This window comes from Pituophis catenifer, unplaced genomic scaffold (assembly GCF_029215685.1).
Source record: "Pituophis catenifer annectens isolate HBS135680 unplaced genomic scaffold, rPitCat1.0.hap2 SCAF_3, whole genome shotgun sequence".
NCBI classification, from domain to species: domain Eukaryota; kingdom Metazoa; phylum Chordata; class Lepidosauria; order Squamata; family Colubridae; genus Pituophis; species Pituophis catenifer.
This window is the reverse complement of record NW_027256883.1, coordinates 211013125-211032141: the sequence shown is the minus strand read 5'-3', so window position 1 is coordinate 211032141 and position 19017 is coordinate 211013125. Positions and strand designations below refer to the sequence as shown.

At 44.9% G+C, this 19017-nt stretch overlaps 1 protein-coding gene across 1 annotated transcript in view; it reads left to right on the top strand.

Moving 5' to 3' along the window:
• The window catches only part of DNAJC5 (DnaJ heat shock protein family (Hsp40) member C5), a 66460-nt gene that overhangs the window by 18884 nt on the left and 28559 nt on the right, over positions 1-19017 (top strand). The window contains exon 2 of the mRNA XM_070940223.1: positions 6875-6966. The gene's annotated coding sequence lies outside the window, so the exon portion shown is untranslated. The remainder of the gene's footprint in view (positions 1-6874; positions 6967-19017) is intronic.

Sequence of the window (19017 nt, the reverse complement as noted above, 5' to 3'; positions counted from 1 at the left end):
AGGGTGCAAATGCAGGAAGGCTGGGGGCTGGATGGTGCAGTGCAAGGCCAAGAAGATTGATGGAGGGATGCTGCAGCAGAGAGTGAACACAGGCAGTTGTGAGTTAAGAGCTTGGGAGGTCTGGTGCAGGCTTACGCACAAGTGCAGAAAGCCCAGGGAACAAATGGTGCAGCATGGTGCAAATATAGGAAGGCCAGGGATGGAAAAGGGGTAGCTATTTCCCCCCCCCCATGCCCTTTTTTCCTTTTGTATTATTTTGTATTTTATCTCTCTTTGAAACTTAATGAAGTTGCTTATATTTTTACTGCATTAAAACTGCAGGTTCTGTTCAATGTTAAACGTAATAAAATATATTAATTTTATTGCATGTTTTTAAAAAAGGAAGACCAGGGATGGATGGGGTGGTCGGGCAAAAATGCGGGAGGTGGGGAGGGGGGAATGGACAGCGTGGTGCAAGCACAGGAGACACGGACTTACCAGAGGGACTTGCAAAAAGTCCCCTATTGACTTTTTTCATGGGAAGCCGGCAGGGAAGGTCACAAGTGGCGATTGCACGACTACAGGATGCTACAACCCTTGTAAGTTTAAACTGGTTGCCAAATGCCCAGATTCCGTTCACATGATTGTGGTGGCAGAACGTTGCTAATTTGTACAGTTGCCAAACAGGTGATCAGTAAATGTGGACTATTCCTACTTAAAGAATTACAAGTCAAAGAAGCAAAAGATGTAAAGGGACAGGAAAAAAAAAAGCAACACAGTTTGGGAACATAGTTACTCTGAAGATTTTAACATCTGACAATATTTTCCCTCTGGCAATATTTGAAAAGCTTGTCAATCCTTGAACTGATAGCCGCAGTCATCTTTATTTAAGATTTAAGAACTTCACCTAAGTGAAAATGAAATAAAAGCTTCTACATCAGCAATTCCCAATCTTTTCCTTTTGCCAGGGATGTCTAACCTTGACTACTCTAAGACTTGTGGACTTCAACAAATCCATGCTGGCTGGGGAATTCAGGGAGTTGAAGTCCACAAGTCTTAAAGTGGCTAGGGTTGGACCAGCCCTGCTTTACGTGGATCAGTACATCTGGCTTCTCTGAGCTTTTTACAAAAAGAACAGAGCTTTCTTTAATTTGGAGCCAAAAACACTCGGATAAAAACTAAAGCTATTTTTAAGAAACAAATGGTCAAAACAGTGAGATCATTCAATATTTTAATATTCCCGTCCCAAATCTTGTAAGGTTTTGAGTGAGAAACCAAAATATTTAAAGCTTTGGTAGATCTTGTAAGATTTTAAGTATCTTTTTAAAGATTTGTTCTTGGCAGCTTCACGGGAAACACAGTTGAGGTCGTCTATAATCCCCTGCCTACAGGTAAGAATTAATATTCAGCTGTTGTTAAAAAGCTTAGGGTAAAAAATAATTTAGCAGCTGGAAATAAAAAGTAAATTTTATGTCTTCATAGATGTCTTCATGTGCTATAAATTACAGCTCTCCCAAGGCAAGGATTTTGTAGAATTACATTAATGAGGATGAATTTCCAAACAATCCCTATTTCAAGGACCCTCTTAGTCCTTCCAGAGGGGATGTACTAGGAATCATGAAGAAAGTGGGTGGTCCTTCGGAGAGCAAAAAACATCTTGAAACTGGTCCAGAAAACAAAGATGTATAAATGGGCTTGATCAAGAATTGGGAGATAGTAATGCAGTTGTTGGCTGCATGCTTCTCACTGTCAGTGAAGAGATTTGTCATCTTCATAGACCTTAGGTAAGAGGGATCTTTGATCTTTGATGCTCTCTTAGCTTGCTGATGTTTCATGGCCCAGCTAGGTAATGTTATCAGTGTTGGTAAGAAGTGAGGTTTGCTGTCAGTTTATATTCTGATGTCTTGCTCTGTCATTGTTGATGGGAATGATCTTAGAGATTCTTTGGTTGGGCTCTACTTCTTTGGCAGTTTTTTGATTGGGGTGTTGTTTACTTCATTGTTTGTCTGATGTTAATTTTGGAGTTTATCTATGCTCATCTGGGTGCTGATTGCTGGTGGAGAGATGCTGGATTTTTTTTCTCTTTTGGGCTGGTTGATTGTCTCTTGCACAGTCTATAGATTCATCATCATCATCATTCCAGCCATTCTCTATTCATTACAAGGTGAAGGCCCCTTCCGCATGTTTCTAACCGATACAGTCCTGAGCTTTTTTTTTTGCCAATTGGGCCAGCCATACTTGCTGATGTCGCCGATCAATCATGTTTTAGGTCTCTTTCATGGATGCTTTTGATCCAGTGGGATCCATTCTACGACTGCCTTAGTCCACCTGCCCTTGGTTCTTCTTGCTATGTAGCCGGCCCATTTTCCATTTCAGTTCTTTTACTCTCTTGATGGCAGCATATACTTTTGTTTGTTCTCTAATCCATGTGCAAAGTCTTTCTATGATATTGTTTATGTCTATTGATATTGATGGCTAGTTTGTCAGAGTGCCAGTCTCCTAGAAATTCCCTAGTGCTAGGGAATGCTTCCTATCCTGCCTTCAGGTGCTTTGGAGAATAAGTTGTCCGCCCCCCCTCTTTTTTGTGGCAGCCCCTCAGATATTGGAACACTATCATGTCATCCTATCACACGTATCCCACTTGAAGCATTCATGTTTTTATGTCGCTTATCCTGCTCGTTAAGCCTATTGTTACGTGCAGTTAATACTTTGCCAGGCTGTTCCCAGATGGTGTATCTGGATGCAACATCTTGAAGTCCTCCATCTTGTCTGTCATCCTGAGCTTTGATTGGTTGTTTAGAGGAGTGGTGTAGCTCGCAAATCCAGTGTGCCGGTCTCCTTCAATCGCAGTTCTTAGATATAGGATCATAGGGCTGGAAGGGACCTTGGAGATCTTCTAGTCCAACCCCCTACTCAAGGCAAGGAGACCTTATACCAGGGATGAAATCTACTTACCTTCCTTACCGCAAAACCTTCTGTGCATGCACAGAGGGTAAAAAACACATTACTTCCTGGTTAAAACCAGGAAGTAATGACACCCGGGCAGGTGGGCGGAGCCTCACGCCACCATCACTACCGGTTCTCCAAACCACCGCCCACAATCGCTACTGGATCGCCTGATCCGGTCCAAACTGGGAGCATTTCACCCCTGCCTTATACCACCCTGGTCAACTGGTTGCCCAATCTTTTCTTGAAAAGTTCAGTGAATAAGAATGACTGTATTATGTCTGACTAGGCTAGAGTTTTTTCAGGAATTCCTTTTAAATTTTCAGGTATGTAGAGAGCTTGCTTTGATATTTTTCACTTTGAAAAGAAAAGCAGTATTTTTTTTCCACCAAGAATAGAGGATTAGAGAAGAACATTTAGTAGCAGAAAGGTATGATTTGCATGTTTGAAATCTTAGATTGCATCCTAGTTAAAAAGATTTTAAGAACAGAACCCAGAATTCATTTGGCTTTAAAAGAGTCAGAAAATAGGCTCTGTTACTTTCCTTGATGGAGCTTGGAAATATAGTATTATCCAAGAGGCTTTAGTGGCAGATAAACATAAATGAACCAAAGTCTTTTGACCCCTAGTTGTGTATTGATACCTAGTTGTGTATTTACCTAGGTATATTTACATGATACCTTTGCTTAAGAGTACAAGGTCACAAATCTTGACAAGACACTGGTCAATTAGATTTAAATAGCTGAATTTTAATCCTCTAAGCCTATTAAAGCAATGATATTTCGACTACTATGTTCAGCAGAGCTAATTATAGACAATTGCTTGCATTTTAAGTCAAATAAATAAGGATTGTAAATAGTTAAAAAAGGTCTGTAATTCTGATAGATCTCACAAAGAATTGCCGTCACTTGAGAAGCTTATCCTTTTCTTAATGAAATTGAGTTAAAGGATTCTTGGCTCCCATGTTTCCAGAGTGGGCTTCTAAACCCACATTTCATGGCTGCCGCTTGTGTTGACCTCCCCTTGTTCAATTTACAGAATGGTGAACTTTATGCTAATGAAACAGCATGAAAGAAGCATGAAGTAAAATCTGTATGGCTGCTGCTTCCTCATTTAATAAGCCCCCTGCAAAAAAGCAGAGACTTGAACAGTGTATAGGATCAGAAACACAACATGACTGATTTGGAACATCCATCCCATTGCTTGCTGTTTCGGGTCCTCTTCTACCTCACTGGCACTTATAAGTAGTCCTTGACTTACGATCACAATTGAGCCCCAAATTTATGTTGCTAAGTAAGATATTTGTTAAGTGTGTTTTGCCTCATTTTACAACGTCTCTTGCCACATTTAAGTGAATTGCTGCAGTTGTTAATTTAGTAACATATTAAGAGAACTCCGCAGCATTGGAGAAACGGCGTTCACATCCAACCCCCATCTGGTTTCCCCATTGACTTTGCTTGTCAGAAGGTCACAAAAGGGGTTACCGTGACCCCGGGACACTGCAACCGTCATAAATACGAGCCAGTGGCCAAGCGTCTGAATTTTGATCACATGACCACAGGGATGCTGCAGGGATCATAAGTGTGAAAAACGGTTATAAGTCACTTTTTCAGTGCCGTTGTAAGTTCGAACAGTCACTGAATAAACTCTTGTAAATTGAGGGCTGCCTGTACTTGAGAGATTACAGGAGAAGTGCTGAGCTTTAAGTAAGAGCAGCAGCTCGGGGTGTGATTCAGAGCTCCAGGCTGAAATATTTCCAGGGTAGTTGGGGTGATAAAATGGCTTTGAGTTAGTTAAACAGGTACTCCTCGACTTAACAACAGTGCATTTAGTGACCGTTCAAAGTTACAGTGGCAGAGAAAAAAGTGACTTGTGACCATTTTTCACACTTATGACCTTTACAGCATCCCCATGGTCACGTGATCAAAATTCAGACTGACTCAGCAACTGACTCATATTTATGATGGTTACAATGTCCTGGGCTCATGTGATTTCCCTCCTCATGAAAGGCACAGTAGTTAGAATGCAGTACTGCAGGCTACTTCTGCTGACTGCAATTTGGCAGTTCAGATCCCACCAGGCTCAAGGTTGACTCAGCCTCCCATCTTTCCGAGGTGGGTAAAATGAGGACCCAGGTTGTTGGGGGCCAGAGGCTGACTCTGTAAACAGTTTAGAGAGGGCTGTAAAGCACTGTGAAGCGGTATATAAGTCTTAAGTGCTGTTGCTATACCCCTTTTGCAACCTTCTGACCAGCAAAGTCAATGGGAGAAGCCAGGTTCACTTGTGCAAAAGGCACTTTATAGAGATGTGGGCAGAGGTTTTGACTCTAACAAAAATATTAAACAGTCAACAGAGGACTGCTTTCTTTTCATTCTACACTGCTATCAATGCACTAAACAAAGTCTTAGTGGGAACCCTTTTATTTATCCATTAATTTCCCTGATTTGTGCCTTAAACATATCTTAGTGTTGTTTCTTTTTAATCTGTACTTTCTTATGGGATGAAAATATGCTAGTAATTTGATTAACTCATTGTCATTTCATTCCATGTTTACTTGGTCAACCAAGAGGGAGCTGTCCGTATTCCTGGCACTGTTCACATTTATTTATATTTATATTATATTATTTTATTTTTTATTTATTTTTATTTTATATTTTATTTTGTTTTTATATTTTACTTTATTTTTTTAGAAAATTTATATTGCCGCCTTCTTACACATGGCGACTCAAAGTGGCTTACAAGGACATAAAAATAAAAGAAATTTATTTCTTTTAAAAGAAATAAAAGAATAAAAAGAAAGAATAAAATAATACCCCCCGTACACACACCGGGGTGGGATTCAATTTTTTTTACTACCGGTTCTGTGGGCATGGCATGGCTTGGTGGGTGTGGCAGGGGAAGGATACTGTAAAATCTCCATTCCCTCCCCAAACCAGCGGAAGGTTACTGCAAAATCCCCATTTCCTCCCAATCAGCTGGGACTCGGGAGCCAGAGAATAGATGGGGGTGGGGCCAGTCAGAGGTGGTATTTACCGGTTCGCTGAACTACTCAAAATTTCCGCTACCGGCTCTCCAGAACTGGTCCGAACCTGCTGAATGCCACCTCTGACACACACCCTGGTGACCACACAGATTCATACTAGCCATTTGATGGGCTCCATCCCGCTCTGGGTTCTCCAGGCCCACTGGCAGAATCATGTCTTCAGGGCCTTCTGGAAAAGCGTTAGAGGGGGGCCAGTCTAATCTCCAGGGGGATGATATTTCAGAGGGAGGGAGCCACCACGGAGAAGGCCCTTCTTCTGGGTCTCACCACATGTATCTCCTTAGGGGATGGGACCCACAACATTCTTTGCCTCCCCACTCCAGTGGATCAGGTAGACGTGATCGGCAAGTCCCTCAGACAACCTGGTCCCAATCCTTGAAGGGCTTTAAAGGTGACAATCAGCATCTTGAATTGCAGCTGGAAGCAAATCGGCAACCCTTGCAGCTCTCGCAGGAGAGGTGACAACATGTGCACACCAAGGTCTGCACAAAATCATGTGGGCCGCTGCATTTTGCACCAACTGGAGCTTCTGGATGCTTTTCAGGGGCAGCCCCATGTAGAGCATGTTGCAATAGTCAAGACGGGAGGTGACTAGGGCATGAGTGACCATGAGTAGGAATTGTTGGTCCAGGAAAAGGCATAACTGCCTGGCAATCCTGTGCTAAGCATATTCAGCTACATGAAACTACCACTTTCTAAATTTCATCATAAAATAGGTTTACGAGCATTACATCTTTGATTGTATAGATCTTTATGCTGTCAGTGGAATTCCAGTTTGCATACATTGACGGCACGAGTTGAATTTCTGCATTTTCTTTTTAAGCACAAAATAGTTTAGCACTGTGACAAACATTTAGAATGGTCAGAAATGTAATAGATCACAATTCCCTTTCATTCTGTCCTTAGGAGAATCTTGCTCACATATCTACGAAGATTTATCTCCAGGATCCGCACCCGGAATCTGTTTTGCTTCATTTCACAAGGACGGCATTGTTTCAGTAAGTGAGAGTTCTTTTATCTTTTTCGGGGCTTGCAAATAACACTCAGGCAGATGATACAGCAGAAACCGAATGCGTGACTTTGATTCTTTAAATGTATCTGGCTGAGAGTCCGCAGCATAGCTGGCGATAGAAACAAAGGGTCAGAATATTTTCTAAGTATTAGGTATATTCACTGCCTTGAGTTATTTATATATATATAAAAAAAATGAAGGTGGGATAAAATCTGAAAAAATAAATAAAGCCCAGCACACCAGATTGCAAAGACAAATAACTACAGCATTATTCATTTAGCAAGTATTGACACAATTATTCCTGACTGTTTGCATTGCAGTGGTCTGATGCTGGGTGAGAAATCTAACAACCAATCAATTGTCTAGTGTTGCGAAGTAAACATCTCCATGCAGGAGGTAGTATATTGTGCTGAAGGGGTTGTGGTCAAAAAGACTGCATAACGGTTAAACGGGTTGGTTTTTTAAACAAGATATTAGGCCTACCTAGGCATTGTAGGAGGAGAGCCACGTTAGTCTATGATAGCCTTTTTTCAGGCTAATAGATTTTATTAAAAGGCATAAGCTTCAGTGAGCTGTAGCTCACTTCTCACTTGCATCTGATGAAGTGATCTGAAGCGCACAAATTTATGGCTTGTCATAAAAATTGATTAGACTAAAAAAGGTGCCACCAGACTCCACCCAAACGTAAAGCTTAAAATGTGTAAGATTGCAAGTATTGTTCTTAATTAAAATAGGGCAAATGAACCTGCATGAATACTGGTCTAAGTCAATAATCTGAGGACTGAGGACCCAGTTTGTGGGGGCAATAAGCTGACTTTGTAAAAATATACAAAAGTATGAAGGCTATTGCTTAACGCACTGTAAGCCGCCCTGAGTCTCCGGAGAAGGGTGGCATATAAATCAAATGAAAAAAAAAATCGGTTTTCAGTCATATTATTAGAGTGTTGTTTTTTTAAAAAAATTCCATATGTATCATTTGGTCTTTCTGCTGCAGTTCGTTGATAGAAAGATTGGTCAGCTCGCTCCATTAGTTCTGGCAGAAAAAGTCTACTGTGGATCCCATCAGCCAAGGAATTTTTAGCTGGTGGGGTCCAGAAGAGGCTTTTCTGCCTCAGTTCCCGCCCTTTGGAACATCTTGCCACTGGAAGTGAGATCCACCCCCTCCCTTCTAGCCTTAAGGAAAAGCCTTAAAACCTGGCTAGGCCGGCTGGCATGGGGCCCTGGAAAAGAAGCTGTAGGCCGTAGGTAGTTGGTGCAGTAGCAATGAAGGCAGCATCGCTGCTCTGCTCCTAACCCGGGATTTCTTTAGACTGCTCTTAACCTTCTGTAATTGTCATCTGTTTTTATATTTATAATAGTTTTTATATCTACAGTAGTGGCCAAAATTGTGGAAACCTTTTTCCACAATTGTATTTTTGAGATTTGATGGCTAATAACACTGCTTTTTTTTGGAATTTCAAGATAATCCTATTCCACTACTGGAATGGCCTGGGAATAGCCCAGAATTTAACCCAATTGAAAATTGATACAACTGACTAAAGAAGCTAGTTAGTCAGAAGTGACCCAGCAATAAAACCCAGTTAATAGAAGCTCAAAGACTTGGTTCACTCCATGGGAAGACGTTGTAAGGCCGTAATTCATGCTAAGGTTACCCAACTAAGGATTAACTAATATGGTGATAATTTTTGTATATCTCATTTTTTCTAGGGTGATAATTTTTGTATATCTCATTTTTTCTACATGTTTCACTTTCTTCTTTATACTGTAACTGCTATTCTAATAGCAAATCCTTCATAAAAGTTATTGCATTACATTCTTGATTAAATTATCTTTCCATTGATATATAATTCTATGCTAATACTCAAAAAAAAGTGGTGCTATTAGCTAGTTTTGGAAAATACACTTTTCCCAGAAGGTTTCCACAATTTTGGCCTACTACTGTATATGTTTTTATTACATTGTAAGCTGCCCAGAGTTGCCACAAATTTCAAAATGGGCGCTGTATGAATTTTATCAACAAATGAACAAATAAATATATTCGTTCCCCCAATTCAAAATACCCAGGAAGGAAATGTATTTTGACTGCTCCAAAGATATCATTTATAATCGAGCAGTAGCTGAAGAAAATGGCTGAAGAAAATCAGTTAAATGTGTATAATTGATTTTTAGATTTTAAAGGCTAAAAAAAACTTTAAAATTATCAACGAAATGCATAAAAGACAGTCGTTGCTGATGCAATCTCCATAGAATGCATAAATTATGGACAGGGCTTGTTTGCAGAATCTAGAAGAAAACTTTTGTTTTTCCTATTATTTGAAACGTCAATGGTTTCACCATCCCATAAAATATAATGGTTAGATTTGTCGGGTGGGGAAACCTAAATACATTATTAGCTTTAAAATTGAATACTGAAGTATAATTTGATCTTTTGCTGTTTTATCCCTCAGATATGCCCAATTAAACATATCTGATAATGAGGTGATAATATTTACCATGTGCTCTTTTAAACATGGTTTTACCTACATTTTGGACATGTTACTTACAAAATGTTGTTGTAGTGGGGGTGTCTGGTTAAAGCCAGAAGTTAAATAGATTCAGTTTTGAGATGTCCTTGCTGCTCTCTGAGTTTGGTTGTTTACTTGCAGACATTTCATTACCCAATTAGGTAACATCATCAGTGCTAGAAGGAAGTGGTGTGTGCAGAGAAAAGGAGGAGGACTGTGGGGTCCTTGGTGCTCTGTGAGCTGGGTTGTTTTCTTGCATATGTTTCATTACCCAACTAGGTAACATCATCAGTGTTAGAAGGAGGGGGGAGAGAAGGAGAAGGGGGACAATGATGATAATTGAGGAAAAACATCAGGGATTCCAGGCCTGAATTAAACACATTATTCCAGTATTTCTCAAGCTTGGCAACTTTGAGGTGTGTGGACTTCAAGCATAGCTGGCTGGGGGAATTCTGGGAGTTGAAGTCCCACACATCTGAAAGTTGTCATAGTTGAGAAACCCTGGCCTAGCTATTGATCTAAGATTGTGGGTGACAAAAACTCCACTGGGGATGCCCAACCCTAGGTGACTGTGTAGCAGGGGTGAAATGCTCCCGGTTCGGACCAGATCGCCCGATCTGGTAGCGATGACGGCGGCTGGTTCAGAGAACCAGTAGCAAAAATCCCTGCGCCCCCCCCCATGCCCAGCTGAGCCGCGCGATCATCAGAGGCTGTTTTTTTACTTTTAAAAGCATTTTTTCTACAACCTCTTCGGCTGAAAAAATGCTTTTAAAAGTAAAAAAAAAGCCTCTGATGATCGCGCGGCTCAGCTGGGATCGTCAAGAGGCTTTTAAAAGCATTTTTTAACAACCTCTTCGGCCGAAGAGGTAGAGAAAATGCTTTTAAAAGTTAAAAAAAAAAGTTGACCACGCCCACCCAGTCACATTAACTCCCCCCATCAAGCCATGCCCACAGAACCGGTAGTAACAAATTTTACATTTCACCACTGCTGTGTAACATGCCACCTGCATTATAGGTACAGAATGTTAGTCTTTCCTAAAATTCTGGGAGCCGAAGCCCCACAAAGTTGATTAAACATCCTGTTAACCTCTCATTTAAACATTGGAATAAATGCTCTGAAAAGCACGGATGAAATAGAGCAAAGTTAGGGCTTTTAATTCAATCATACTGTTTGGTAGACAGTTAAAAGTGGGCCATTTAATCCCAGAGATTATATTTCTTTGTGCATTCAGAGAGAACCATCCCAGGCTAGAAACTGTAACAGATGGAGGGCGAGCGCATAGCATGCCACCTGCATTAAAGGTACAGAACGCTAGTCCTACTTAAAAATCCCAGGCTTATTTGTGGCCTCACATAGAAAATCAGTGCACATAAATTTACTCATTAGCTCCCTCCCTCCCTTCAAGATCAGGAATCCGATGGAGTCATCCCTGGCTGAAAAGTACTATTAAGGCAAAAGCCTTTGTGAGCTTCAGCTCAGATGCACAGAAAGGCTAGAGGATTTAAACTGAGAAGGGGGAGTAGAGGGAGGGGCAGACAGGTTGATTATACAAATACAGATTACATGGTGAGACAAAGCCCATTATCCATTAACAACTGTAATGTGTTAAAAACCCATTCTGTTTGTTGAGACCTTTGAAAATCTTTTGAGCCATGTGGGTTTATTGATTGATAGGTTGTTTATGCCCCACCTTTATTATTTTTTACAAATAAGGCAGCAGATATATCCAAAATATCCTCCTTTTCTCCCCACAGCAATAACCCTGTGAGGTGGGCTGGACAGAGAGAGAGAGAGAGTGACTGGCCCAAGGTCACCTAACATGCTTAAGACTTGGAACTTCATTATCACTTTCATTTTTTCAATTTTCTTCCCTTACGTTTGTATGTCTCCTTTGTATTGTATGTAAGCATTCCTTCCTCTCTCCAACACATATTCTGGAATATTGTAGATTAGGGGTGTCACACTCGATTTCATTGAGGGGCGCATCAAGGTTGTGTTTGACCTCGGGGGGGGGGGTGTTGTACATGGCCAGGGTGGGCATGGCCAGCTCAATGTTACTCGCATTGGGGATGCCAGAGATGGGATTCAAATCCCGGTGCTACCGGTTCGCTTCGTGAGCATGCAGCGCTTCTGTGCATGCTCAGAGCGTTTTTGATGATGTCTGGGTGAGTGGGCGGAGCTGAATCGGGGCAAACCAGTAGAAACCCACCCCTGGGGGCGCCTGTGGTGGGCCAAGCACTCTGCCAGTGAAAATGGGCTCCCAAGCTCCATTTTCAGCTGCGACGGCCTCCTGCAACCCTCTGCCAGCGAAAACGGAGCTTGGGAGGGCTGCACGCAGCCCTCCTGAGCTCCGTTTTCACTGGCAGAGGCATCATGGGCCAGTCCTTCATTATTTCCAGGGCGGCCCTGTGGGCCAGATCTAAGCATCCTGCAGGTCAGATGTGGCCCACATCTGCGGCCTTGAGTTTGACACGCCTGCTGTAGACTATATTGAGTATTTCAGTTTTTGCTACATGTTGCTTTGAGTTGTTGTTTTAATCAGCTCTTATCCAAAATGAAGTTTCTGTTATTTTTTTGCTCCCCTGATAATAGACATTCAGGCCACATTTTATTCCATACCTTGGGATTTGTGGTTTGTGTCAACTGAATGAATTTGGCATTTAGCCAATGGAAACTATAACTATTTTCTTCAGAACAGGATTTTAAATATCTTGCTTTACAAAATTGGTCAAATTTAGAAAATGGTATTTCCTGTCAAGTATATTTGTAGCTGGCTTTTAAAACTTTTTAAGCTTGTACTTTTTCCCTTGATACTCTACTGAAACACTGGATTGTGGAAGGATTGCAAATATTTGAGCATTTGTTTCTGATTTAATCCTGCTATTTTGCTGAGTAAACCTGTGTTGCACAAATATTGAGGCCAGAGTATTTTATTATCAAAGGTCATGCAGCATAAACTTTTTGGGATGTTATTAATGCTGTTTCATGTTTAAGGTGCGACTTGAACTCAAAGTCTCTTGCTTTCTTGCCTGGTGCCTTAACCACTAGACCAAGTTGACTCTCAAACTGGTTTAAGAATCTCTCACTCAATCTGATATTCTGACATTACAGTTGTTAGGGGACAAAGTATCCCGTTTAAAACCAGCATCAGTTTAGCTACTCCATGCCTCTGAGGAGAGAGTTGCATCATTCATTCATTCATTCATTCATTCATTCATTCATTCATTCATTCATTCATGTATTTATTTTGTCAAGCATGTATTAGATAACATATATAAGTATAGACATAATTATAAATAGATGAAACAGATACAAATAAAAGGGGACATTAGGACAGGGATGGAAGGCACGCTGGTGTACTTATGCACGCCCCCTACAGACCTCTTAGGAATGGGGTGAGGTCAACAGTAGACAGTCTAAGGTTAAAGTTTTGGGGGTTTGGGGAAGAAACCACAGAGTCAGCTAGTGCATTCCAGGCATTGACAACTCTGTTGCTGAAGTTGTATTTTCTGCAATCAAGTTTGGAGCGGTTTACCTTAAGTTTGTATCTATTATTTGCTCATGTATTGTTGTGGTTGCTGAGCACATTGTAAGCCGCCCTGAGTCTTCGGAGAAGGGCGGCATATAAATCAAATTTTAAAAAAAAACAAAAAAAAACTGAAGTAGTCACTGACAGGTAAGACATTGTGGCAGATAATTTTATGTACTATGCTCAGATCAGAACGAAGTCGGCTTAGTTCTAAGTTGTCCAAGCCCAAAATTTCAAGTTTGGTGGCATAAGGTATTTTGTTGCAAACAGAGGAGTGGAGGACTCTTCTTGTGAAGTATCTCTGGACTCGTTCGATTGATTTAATGTCCGATATGCAGTGCGGGTTCCAGACAGATGAGCTGTATTCAAGAATTGGTCTAGCAAATGTTTTGTATGCTCTAGTTAGTAGTACAACATTACCAGAGAAGAAGCTACGCAAGATTAGGTTAACAACTCTTAATGCCTTTTTGGCAATGCTGTTACAGTGAGCTCGTTTGAGATGAGTACTCCATGAAAAGGTATCATGAAAGCTGATGCCTTTTGATAAAAATATGTTACAGGTAGTCCTTGACGTACAGCAGTTCATTTAATGACCAGTTGAAGTTACAAAGGCACTAAAAAAAATGACTTATGACTGTTTTTCACACTTATGTCCGTTGCAGCATCCTCATGGTCACGTAATCGAAATTCGGACGCTTGGCAACTGACTCATATTTATGACGGTTGCAGTGTCCCAGGGTCATGTGATCACATTTTGCAACCTTCTGACAAGCAAAGTCCATGGGGAAATCCAGATTCTTTTAACAACCATATTCCTAACTTAACAAAAGCAATGATTCACTTAACAACTGTGGCAAGAAAAGTCATAAATTGGGGGCAAGCTCACTTAACGAATGTTTCATTTTCCAGAACGCTGCTACTACACTCCAGCATTGGGAAAATCCTCTTATCTGACAGCAACTGAGAGAACTTTTTTTACTTATCTACCCACTCTGTGCTCTCTCCACGCCCCCTTTTGCACCCGAATCCCCAGTCTTTCTCTCAGTTGCTGACACACTGGGAGGATTTTCTCTGTGCTCTGAGTGTTGCGTTAGGCCTTTTGGTTATTTTTGATTAGCCCCCTTTTTTATTTCTCCTTTTTTTTTTTTCGGTTGAGTTTAGGTTTCTCTGAGTTCCTGTGAGTCTATCAGCTGCTCGTCGGTTTCGTGCCCAGGGAGCTGGGTCGTGCCGACTTTCGCGCTTCTGTGCCTGCTGCTGCCGGCTTCTGTCCCTGAGGGGCGGATCCGGTAAGGTTATTTTATTGCCGGGGAGGGCGGGGCTGACTGGTTCGCTCCCCGACTCCCGTGTGGAACAGCGAGCCGGAACGGAGGTATTTGCAGGAGCGGCTACCGGCTCGCTGTGTGTAGTGGCGTGACTCATCCAGCGGCCGTCCCGTCAGGTTTCTGCGGGCGGCGCTGTGACTGGCGGTGTTTTCGGCCTCGGAGCTTCGGCCGTAAGTGATCGCTGAGGGGGGGGGTGTGGCGTGGCTGTCGGAGCTCGCTACCCTCTCGCCGTACAAAGCCGCTCCGGTCTCCATCCCTGATTGGCGTCCGCGTGTGAGCGGCGCCAGGGGGAAAGCGCTCCGCCATCCTTCAAAGCTCGGGCGGCCCGCCATTTTATAACTACGCCACCAACTTGCGGCCGCCATTTTGAGCCATTAGGGCGGCCGCCATTTTGGGAATCACCTCGTGGCAGCGCGGACCCTAATTAGAGGGCCGCAGCCTTTTCTCTGAGGTCTGACTGGCTGAGTCTCTGTCCCGCCCTGGGCATTGACTCGGAGGAGGAAAAAAGGGGGGGAGAGTTGCCAGTTTATAGCTCACCCCATTTGCAGCCATTGTGCAAGGCTTTCCCACACACCTGGGCAGAGACAGGGGTGCCCTGGTTCTTGGCGTGGCAGGAGTGCCAACACTGCTTGTTGGGGCATAGTGCTTGCCCGGAGCGGTAGCCAGACTTTTAACTCATCAATCAATTTATTAATTAAGCAAGCTTTCCTCCAATCATTCAAATAATTAATCAATCAAGCTGATATTTATTAATTAAGTAATCAAAGCAGCCAGTCATTCAATCAACCAATTAATTAATCAAACAAGTATTCATCCAATCAATTAATCAGGCAAACTGATATCTGTCAATCAATCAATCAATTATTGATTCATTATTTATTATTATTGCAAATCCATCTGTCTATCAATTGATTAATAATTACTATTCAGCTTGGGGCACTCTCACCATGGCGGACTGTTCGTTCTCCTCAGACAGTGATCAGGAGGTCAGCCCTGTCAGATCTAAGTCCCGCAAGAAACAATCGGGCAAACGCTCTGAGTCTGGCGGTCACAAGTCCCGCCACTCTAAGACCTCCTCTGCCGCTGAGAAGGATGCTCTCAGGCGTCATAAGGCTTTGGAAAAGAGATGTGAGAAGGCCAAGCAGGCGTCAGCTTCTTTGGTCCGGGGTGATACGGGATCCGCCCACCAGGCTGTTCCTGTTCCTGACCTTTCGGAGCGGAGAACGGTCCAACCCGGTTCCTTGGCTTGGCAGAAGGGCGTGTCCCAGTCGATGCCTGATGTTTCCTCAGCGGGTTTAGAGGCCTTTCCGCCCCCTCGGCGCCAACCTTCGGCCACTTTCACGCCTACAGCAGCGGGACTCCGAGAAGTGGACAATCCTCCGCCTCCGTCTCAGTTTGACTTCCAGACGATGTTGTCAACAGCGTTGGCTTCTATTATGGCGGCCGGAGCGCAGACAGCGGCCCAGACATCGGCGGCGGGGACTTCGGGCACGTTGGCCTCTTCAAGCTCTCGCAGGGCTCGTTCCCCCTCGCCTCGTGAGTCTGTTTCGTCTGAGGGCTTGGGCCATAACGAGGAGGGCCCCGATGACCTCGAATTCTCTGAGGATGAAGGTCTGGTACCTGACACTCCAGCCTTCACGGGCTTGTTTCGTCCCTCACTATTTAAGTCCCTCCTTCACAAGGCTCGTTTGACTACTAATCTGGGTTCGGTGGGAGCACAACCCCCGACTACCCCGTCTGAGACCGGTCCTCATGATGCCCTGTTTAAGCAAGTCAAGCAGGAGAAGGACTTTATTCCGTGCCCTCAACTGTTCGCGGATGTTTTGCAAGCGCCTTGGGCCCAACCAGGGTCGTCCACTGCACCAAGCAATTTAGATAAGAAGCTGTTCTGTGCGGCGCCCGAACTTGAAGCCATGTTGGACGTGCCCACTGTGGATGCACCGGTGGCGTCTCTCACTTCGCATTCGATGGTCTCATCCGATCCGCTGGAGGGGCTCAAATCGGAGGACAGGCGCACCGAATTGGCCTTTCGTAGGTCTCATCAAGCCGTGGCCTGGACTGTTAGAACTGCCACGGCTACTTCGTTCTTCAATAGGGCCTCTTTGATCTGGTTACGCCAACTTCAGGAACGGCTCCCTCCAGAGGATACCCGCTTGCGCCACGATATTAACAAGATTATTGCAGCCACAGAGTATTCGGCGGATGCTTCGTTGAACTCTGTCAAGTTTGCATCGCGGGCGTTAGCGACTTCTGTCACATCGCGACGCCTTTTCTGGCTTCGGCCGTGGAAAGCCGATGTGAAAACCAAGTGGAAGTTGGCGGCGGCCCCGTATAAAGCTCCGAACTTGTTTGGCACGGCATTGGAGCCGATTCTTGTGGAGGACAAAGACAAACGCAAAATTATGCCCTCGTCCTTTCGCAGACAAGACAGGCGTTACACCCCTTACACACAACGTCAGCCATTTCGTTCCTACTCGGGGCAGGGAGGCCCCTCGACTTACCGGCAGTCGTTCCAGGCTCCAGACCGCTTCTCCGACAGACAACGTTTCAGAGAGCGTGGCAGATCACAGTCCTCCTCCAGGCGCCCCTATCGTGGATCCACTTCTAGACCCTTCAGAAGGGGCAAATGACTCACCGACTCCGGGACCAGTGGGAGGTCGTCTCCGGGCCTTTTGTCATCGGTGGGCCCGGTCCACTCCGGACGAGTGGGTGCGTCGTACTATTTCGGAGGGCCTCGCAATCGAATTCACGGATCGGCCCCCACGACGGTTCGTCCGGTGCCCAGTTTCCCTGTCCACAGACTCTCGCAGCCTGATGGTGGAAGAGATAGCACACCTGCTGGAGATCCGTGCGATAGAACCGGTCCCGTTGGACCAGCAGGGGACCGGCTTCTATTCAATTCTATTTTTGGTTCCCAAAAGTTCGGGAGGGGTCAGAGGCATTCTCAACCTCAAGGAGTTGAATCGGGCGGTACGTTACCGTCGTTTCAAGATGCACTCTCTTCGGTCCATTCTGGCTTCTATTCGCCAAGGGGACCTGATGCAGTCGGTGGATTTGCGAGAGGCTTACCTGCATGTTCCAGTGCTTCCTTCGCATCGACAGTTTCTGCGATTCGAGTATGCGGGCAGGCATTACCAGTACTGTGCGATGCCGTTCGGTCTTTCCTCGGCTCCCAGGACTTTCACCAAGCTGGTGGCGGTAGTGGCCGCGTCCCTCAGTACCGTTCCGGTGAGGGTGTTATGTTACCTGGACGACATTCTGATCCAGTCCTCGTCCAGGGCACAAGCGGCGCAAGACAGAGACAGGGTGCTCTCGACGTTCCGAGAGCACGGATTCTCCATCAACTTGGACAAGAGCCAGCTCGTCCCCACGACCGCGATCCTACACCTCGGGACCCTGATAGACTCCAAGAAGGGTCAGGTTTTCCTGTCTTCAGAGAGGGCGAAAAACATCAAATCGCTTGTGGGCCAAGTACTGACCCGGAGGAGGGTTCCTCTGTTGACGCTGTCACGTTTGTTGGGGAAGATGGTTTCGTGCTTCCGCGTTGTTCCGTGGGCACGCAGACATTCTCGTCCACTGCAATGGCTTCTTCTTCCATTCCAGAGAACAGGCAGTTCCAACTCCACAAGGACGGTGTTCGTGCCACCGCGAGTCAGACTGGCACTGGGTTGGTGGAAGTTGTCGGCCATCCTGCAAGGTTGCAGTTTCCTGGAACTAGACCGGGTCGTGATCACCACCGATGCCAGTCTCCATGGCTGGGGAGCCCACCTAGGTGCCCAGGTGGGCCAAGGACAATGGTCTCCGGAGGAACGTGCACAGAGCATCAACCTTTTAGAACTTCGAGCCATTCGTCTCGCCCTTCTGCATTTCCAGTCGCTGGTTTGGGGTCGTCATGTCCTGATTCTCACGGACAATACATCTGCCAAGGCGCACATAAACCGGGAAGGGGGGACGAAGTCACAGTCCCTGATGCTCGAGTCGACACGTCTGTTCAACTGGGCAGAGAGGAATCTGGAGTCCATCCTCGCAGACCACATTTCCGGGAAAGCCAACACACGAGCGGATTGGCTCAGCAGGGAAGTGATAGACCAGGCCGAATGGCAGCTGCTTCCCAGTCTATTTCAGGAGATTCGTCTTCGCTTCGGACGGCCTCTGGTAGACTTGTTCGCCAGTCCGACCAACGCTCAGCTTTCCCGGTTCATCACTCGTTATCCGACCCCAGCGGCAGAAGACACAAACGCTCTGCGGTGTCGTTGGCCAGCGGGTCTACTGTATGCCTTCCCACCCGTCACACTGATTCAGCAGGTGGTTCGCAAGATGATAGCGGAGAGGGCGGAGCTGTTACTGGTGGCTCCACATTGGCCCCGCAGGCCGTGGTTCGCGGATCTTGTGGAGTTTTCGGTGACAGACCCGTGGGTGATTCCTCCACATCGGATCGTGCTGTGTCAGGGGGCCATTCGTCATCCCGAGCCCCAGTGGCTGCAATTGGCCGTCTGGCATTTGAGCGCGTCCTCTTGAAGAAAGGCCGTTTGCCGGATACGGTGATTGGTACGATTCAGTCGGCCCGTCGACCATCCACGACGAGGATCTACGAAGCCACGTGGAGGGCCTTTTGCCGTTGGTGTGCGACTACTCATGTGGATCCTACGTCTGCAACGGTTCAGGATGTCCTCATCTTTCT